Source organism: Cryptomeria japonica, chromosome 7 (genome assembly GCF_030272615.1).
Source record: "Cryptomeria japonica chromosome 7, Sugi_1.0, whole genome shotgun sequence".
Taxonomy (NCBI): Eukaryota; Viridiplantae; Streptophyta; class Pinopsida; order Cupressales; family Cupressaceae; genus Cryptomeria; species Cryptomeria japonica.
Genome location: NC_081411.1, coordinates 673,678,528 through 673,686,252, shown reverse-complemented (window position 1 = coordinate 673,686,252; position 7,725 = coordinate 673,678,528).

Genomic DNA, 7,725 nt, shown 5'->3' with positions numbered 1-7,725 from the left:
TGATCATCTTTTCAAATCTTATCAAAAGTGGAAAACAGATATGATCCTATCTCTAAGTGAACCTAGAACACCCAAACTTGATATTCCTATCATTCTTGAGAAGGAAGTTCTTCCTTTGAAAGATAAAACTAATGTCTTTCCTCAAGAAGATTCCCAACCCATTCCTATGGATGTGACTATGTCTATGTCTAATAAACTTTCTAAAAGTAGACCTATACCTCCTTGTCATGATGGACTTGGTCTTCTTCCTAAACCAAATATTCCTCCTTTATACGGAGCAGTTCCTCCTCCTTCCTCTTATGGAGAGAAGAGACCTTCCTCTTCTCCTATCATCCAACCTAAGAGACCACATCCTAAACACGCAAGTGATAAGGATGAGAACATTCCTCCTCCTCAATCTTCTCAACTTCCTACTAAGACTAGACAAAATCATTTTGCATGTGAACGTCGATGAAAGCGTCGTCTTAGAGCTCAGGCAGCTACTTCTCAAACTTTGCAATCCCCAAAAACACCTTCAACAAGCATTATTCCATTTTCTCCTCAGCTGGAAATTGAGCCAAAATCTCCTAAACATAAGATGCATGATGGTCTTGATCCTGTGCGAGTTAAAGATCCTATTTTTATAAATCTTGATGATGATATAGATGAAAATGTTATTCATGATGAAAATGTTACTTCTCTTACTTCTGATAGTGAATATGAATATGTTGATGTTGATAACCATTTATCTAACGAATTTTCTAAAGAACTTATCCTAGCTCCTAGACAAGAACAACGTGGCTTGGAACATGAACATAGCCCTTGTTTGGATCTTGTGATAGCTCTGTCTACTGTGTTGAATGTTCCTCCTCTAGCGTGTTTCCTGCCTTCCTGAAATATTGATCAGCAAGATCGGGGGGTAGATGGCGTGCTAGACTAGTTTCATTAGCATAGCAGACTCTCTCCTCCTCTCTTGTGTTACTTCTTCTATGTGTTATTCTCATTCTTCTATTTGTTGTCCTTAGTGTTGTTTACTTGAGGACGATGCAAAGCATTGAGATCTCTTTTGGTCTCTCTCATGTTGACTCAAAAGACACGTGTTCCCTTCTTCTAGGTGACCTTCCTTGATTGGGGAATGAAGAACAATTATGCATACATACATATGATATACATGAATTATCATACAACATACTGACCTCGAGGAAAGTGAAGTCACCTCGTGCTTTGTATTTTGTGTCTATTATCCTTGGGTTTATCTCACACTTGGGGGCTAGATCTTTGTGATAACGTGCTCCTTTCCCTTCTCATTTCTTATGTGTATCACTACCTTAAAGCAATCACCCCCGTTGAGGCGTGTGCGATCGCTTTAACGTATGGGGGCATACACCCCATCTATCCCCTCAGGATACTTGAAAATTTCTTGGCGAACTTAGCTTTGCCTTGAAAATTTTTGGTATTTCTCTTGCATGACTCATAGTGAGGGAACCTTACTACTGATAGTCATGGTTCTCCCTCATGATCTTCCCTTTTACTTTGTCAATTGAAGTCGTAAGATCCTTAGTCCACTGGGGGCTTGGTGTATCTTGCCTCCTTGACGTGGTGAAAGTCTTTCAATGTTGTTTCCTTGTACTTTACCGGAAGTATGAGCGTACGCTTATACTCCCGCTAAAGTGGGGGCTAAATGTAGCATCCTAAAATTATGACACTTGCAATTTCGACCGCATTTGGGTCTTCATGATGGCGATGCAACACGGAACCTGAATGGAGACCCCGAAACTTGTTCATGACATCAAAAACTACATTTTTCAGCACCCTGGCCTGATCCTCCTTACACCCTGCTGTCCCGAGAGGTGGGACCATGGTGCCCAGCGCCCTGGTCCTTCAGGACTAGGGCGCCCAGTGCACTGGTCCCCCAGGACCATGGCGCCCAGCGCCCTGGTCCCCCAGGACCATGGCGCCCGCCCTGGTCCCTGGCCCTATTTTTGGGCCCGGTCTCTTTTGGGTCTCGGGTCTTTATGTTTGCAAATTGGAAAATAATCTTCCCAGGTTGGCCTAAGGTTGAAAAAATCAGTCTTTTAACCCTAATTGACAAGTATATAAACTACATTTCCTCTCCCATTTTGGGAAGATGGAAAAAAGGATGGAGGCGATACTCAAACATTCAAGAATTCAAGCATTCAAGCATTCCTTCAAGCAATTGATCATTCTAAGTCTCCATTCAAGGCTAAGTGTTGCATTCAAGACAAGGATTCAACCATTGAAGAGGAGATCACATACCACATACAACATACAACATACAACAACAATTACACCTTCGCATGTAAGAATACAAACATTCTTACAACAAGGTATCAGTACTTGTTTACATTACAATCATTTACATTTACAGCATTCCCATTTCTTGGTTAATTCCAAAACTGGGGTTTGACCTAAGGGAAAACCCCTAATCCCTAACCCCTCAATCGTCCTCACTTTTTTGTGTGTAGGTTGCAAGTACGCGGCCGTAATTGAAGATCTGGAATCCTTGTGCAGAGACGAACAGATCCCCCTTCGTTTCACGGATTTTTCGGAGGACCGTGTGCACGCCGGGCGCCATCGTCCTGTCAAATTTCACTCAAATTTGGGGGAAAGGTCCATCTCGACATTTTACTACTAATTCCAAGTCTGCAGCTTCATCCTATATTCCTATCTCTGTTTATAAGCGAATCTTTCTCACTTTTTATGCATTCCTAGCTTAATCCTTCTATCTACATTCTTTACAAAAGAGGGTAGCCTTGCTGTCATAACCCTTGAAACTCATTTAGAATCCAATCTTGCTTTGTGTGGGATTGGATCTTGTGGGTTTCAACCTCTCTTTTGAATGTAAAGTCTCTCCTAAGTGAAAACCATCAACCCTAGTGACCCCCTTTCTCTCTCCTTGGAGTGGCGGGGGGAACACTTAGGGTTCGCTCGGGATTTTCCGCTTTACAATACTGAAGGTCATCAAGGCATGGATGGCCACCTTCTAAAGGGACTTAAAAGTTATCCCAAACAATTCAATAGGTTGCCTTACTACGAGCAGCTACAAATTGTGCATTTGTTTGATACAATGCATATTGGAAAGAATATAACAGAGACATTATGGAAAATATTGGATGGAAGGCGTGACAAAGAAAAAATTATCAAAATTTGTAGTGACATTGTGGAATCCAATCATGCAATGAAAAATGTCATTCAATCAAATAGCAATGGAGATAAGATTAATATAAGTGCCCTTCCTTTCTTATTAACGGAGTAGCAAAGCAATTCTATAAAAGAAGTCATACGAAAAAATTCGATTTCCCACAGGATTTGCTACGAACATAAACAATCTCATATCAAAGAAGAGTGAATTTGGGCTAGGGATGAAAATGCATTATTGGCATACCTTCATTAAGGTAATTCACGTTCTTGTGTATTTACTATATATTTGTATACTGCGCATGTACTTTTCATTGTATTATGTTAGAAAACAATGAAAAGATCATTTTATAATTGTTGCAATACGTTCTACCTCTATCTCTCCTAGACCACTTCGACAATAATATCAAGCAAGTCATATATGATCTTGGAAAATACATGAGGTAAGTAGTGATGTTTGTTCAATTTGTTGTATAGATATTATATTTGCCATTTGTTTTACTTGTTATGCAATATATTGTATATTATTTTGTAAAGTCTCATTTATATATTTTTGCATCTTCAATCTCTTTTAGGTGGTTGTCATCTAAAGAAATCCACAAGGAAGATATAAAATATTGGAAGAGAAAAATCCCTCATCTAATGTGTGAAATGCAAAAGTGTCTACCTTCAACTTTTTTCAATGCACAAGAACACTACCTCATACACCAAGTTGAGGAGATTGAATTGTGTGGACCTGTACACACTAGGTCAATGTGGATGGTTGAGAGGCACTTGAAATTTTTCAAGGCTTTAGTTTGACAAAGAGAACATCCTAAGGGTTCTATGGTGGAGGGATATATGGTATACCAAACTATGGTGTACATTACTGAATATCTTCCTAAGTTTGCAGCAAAAATCCACGTAGATCGCATTTGGGATCCCAACCCCATTAATAAATTTGAAGGGGAGCACTTGATGGGGAAAGGTAGATTGAAGAAAGTGAGAGGTAATTATAAGATGTTATTGTAGTAAATTAATTCTTCATCTTCTAAATAAATCAGTTGTAAGTGGTCTATTAATTATTTGTATAGTTGGTCGGGAGTGGGATGCGCTACATTTGTATATTGCAAACAATCTTGATTGGATGATGGTGTGGATTGAACGATGTCAACATTCTGGTCACACATTAACATGGGATGGTGTCGCTTCATTGGTTAAAGAATCTCATTGTAATGGAGATTCCAATGTTACACAAAGGGAAATTGATTTAGCATATGGTTTAAGAGATCAACAAGTACATATAATTTTATTAATCACCCATATGTTTATCAACTCATGATGCAATAATTTTAATATGTTAGACATATTGCAGGTCAAACACCATAAGGCTATGTGCTGCAATGGTCATAAATTTCGCATCAAATAGTTGGATGACACAAAGAAAACTTGTGATTCTGGGATAACTGTAGTCTTTGAGGTGACCAATATTTCATCTAGAAATGACATACATCCTCAAGAGTCTCAAAATTGATACTATGGCATTTTGGATGATATACTTGAGTGTGACTTTAATTCCTTGAAATTAGTTCTGTTCTTCATCAAATGGTATAGGCTACGACTGAATAAAAATGATCCTAATAGAACTGTTATCGAACATGATAATGGATTTACAATGGTTAATACAAGGTCGTTTGAACGAGTTGGGGATGAGCCCTATGTTCTTCCAAGTCAATGTGAGCAGGTATTTTACTCGAAGGTTCCACATAAACCGGGTTGGTCATTTGTTGTTAGACATGATCCAAGAGGAAGGTCGATAATGTATAATGTGATGGAAGAAGAAGATACCAAAGAAGTAGAAGATGATATAGATGATGATCACGATCGATAGTTACTCGATGATGTTCCTGATGGAAATGTACATGAAGAAGAAGCTAATGATGATGATGGTGGTGGTGCTGATGATGATGGTGATGGTGATGGTGATGGTGATGGTGATGGTGTCGGTGATGGTGATGACGATGAAGATGATGAACACAATGATGATGACAACAACAATGACGATGACGATGATGATGACGATGATGACGACAATGACAATGATGATGATGAGTTGGATGAAGAAGAAGATCAATGACATGAATGAAATGTATGAGATGCGATTATTATATTATCTATTTAGTATTGATATCTTGATAGAAATTGATTTGAATTATATGGTTACATAAATAATTCATATGTTTTGAATTCTAATGCCATTACTTAATTAAGTCATGATGCACCTCTAGCTATGTGATAGATGGTGATTTAAAATACATATGTGATGGATTACATGCTTATGATGATACATGTGACATTTTTTGAACTTTGTGTTTATTTATGGAATGTGGACTACTTATTAGCTATGTGATGGATGGTGATTTATGATACGTATGTGATGGATTACATGTTTATGATGATACATATGTGATTCTTATGATGCTCAATTACATATATGATGATACATATGTGATGCTTATGATACTGCAGCATTTATTGTTTATCAAATTACAAACATAATGCTTATGATGCTCAATTGTTGGTGCAGGAACCTGAACCCCTTTGATGAGGATCCTGCACAGTCTGATGGATCGACAAGTATAAGTCAATACACCTTATAGAAATAATATGTTTTTTAAAAATTACAAGAAAAACAAACTTCCTCAGTTTTTCAAACCTCAACATTAGTAGCAAATATAATATAGTTATCAACACTTGAGGCCCTAGTTGGACTTACTCAAATTTTAATCTCAACATCAACTTTATGGCCGACTTCTTCATCAATATTATCCTCATTTGCAAAATATCTCTCTCATTACCAACTAACTCTCTCATTTGATGGTGCATAGGTATCACCAAATGGGTATTTGTCAGATGTGTCTTCCTCGAGTGAGGGAAATGCAGGAATAGAAGAGGAAAGTGAGACATGTAGTAGATCTCAAATAGGGAGATCAACTAGAGGTCAAAAGATTAGAAGAAAATTCAATAAACACATGGAATTTTTTCTTGCTCAAGGGGGGTCATGTTCTTATGATGATGAGACCAAAGGCGACATTGAGGTGCCCTTGAGGTACAAACATCTACTGAAACAATGTGTACCAAAGGAACTTCCTCCAATAAACACAAATTTTGTGTTAATGAGAGGATATATCGCATAGCACCTTCGTCGTTACATGGTTTGGGCCTATTTTCCATGGATTGCATAAAGGTCTGTTACAACAAAGTTGTTGAATTGATGGAGTTTGTTGGACCTTGTTACAATTATAATGATTGGATGTAGACTGTTCGATATAAAAAAAGTATGCGTAGGTATGCACTATCAGCCAATTATATATAGCAAAAAGATAATGATCAAAGTAAACGAGTGGCTGTATACATTGATGGAAGGCCAAAAGCAACAAGGAATATTGTAGGTTTTATAAATAGTACATGACTTGGGTCAACTAATAAGCAACCCAATTGCATATTTGAGGCACGTGAGGGAAATTGTGTGTTTGTATGTGCAATAAAATCAATAAGTGCAGGGGAAGAGCTGCTAATCGATTACAATTTGAATCATATAGATACAAACAAAGTTACTATCATGGGGGTGGTACGTACTATATATATACCATTTAAGCCAACTTCCAATTAATGAATCCAATAAACCATTGTATTATTAAGTTTTTTTGCTAAGTCTATTGGTTTCATTTCGCTAACATTTTTATATTTTTTCTTTGTCATAGGGCCACATGTATCCACCACATAGCACAGATAGGGGTGTAGGTCCCGACACTTCTACGGAGCAGGTAAGCCTCATTGCAATTGTACAAATTAGATAGAAGCCAACTATTACATTATGATCTTTTCTTGAGTGTTTTGAAGTAATTTTGATAGTGTTAATTATATTCTTGTCATAGATGGATGTTCGGGATAAGGGAAAGGAACCTGCAGTACCTTAGCACCTCCATAGGGATGTGGGGCGCTCAACAGTGTTATGCGCTAATGACATCCCACTTAGCACAAACTCTATGCAATTTGTACAAAAGAATATTAGAAAAATTAGGCAAGAGATTGTTGATTTGGCAACCATAAGCCCTCAGACTGATGAGATAACAAAGAGGGTGCAACTATTATTGATGACAATGGAAAACTTGCAAGTAAGCAGTAATGAAAGCTTTAATCATAACAAAAGTTCAATAATGGTTTATATTTTTTTCTCTTTTATGTCATTAACTAAAATATGTATGTGTTATTTTTACAGAAATTTATAGGGCCTCATCATCTTGGTGGTGATGATTAGGGTATTGTAGGTAGTTCAGGTGATGACCATGTTCTATATATTAAAACCACTCCTTTGGACTTGTAAACTTGCTTTTTTAATGTTTTATATATTTAATGTATTACTCTTCAAGTGCTGACATGGGTCTGAGGTCGAGCCCAATTGTATTGCCGACTGCAATGTCGGCAACACGTAGCATGCAGACATCATCTGTTGCACCGACTCGTGTTGACCCGCCCATTGGTGGTAGATCCCTCTTTTTCTCTCTCTTTCATTATGTGTTTATTACCCTTGAAGTGTTCTTTCTT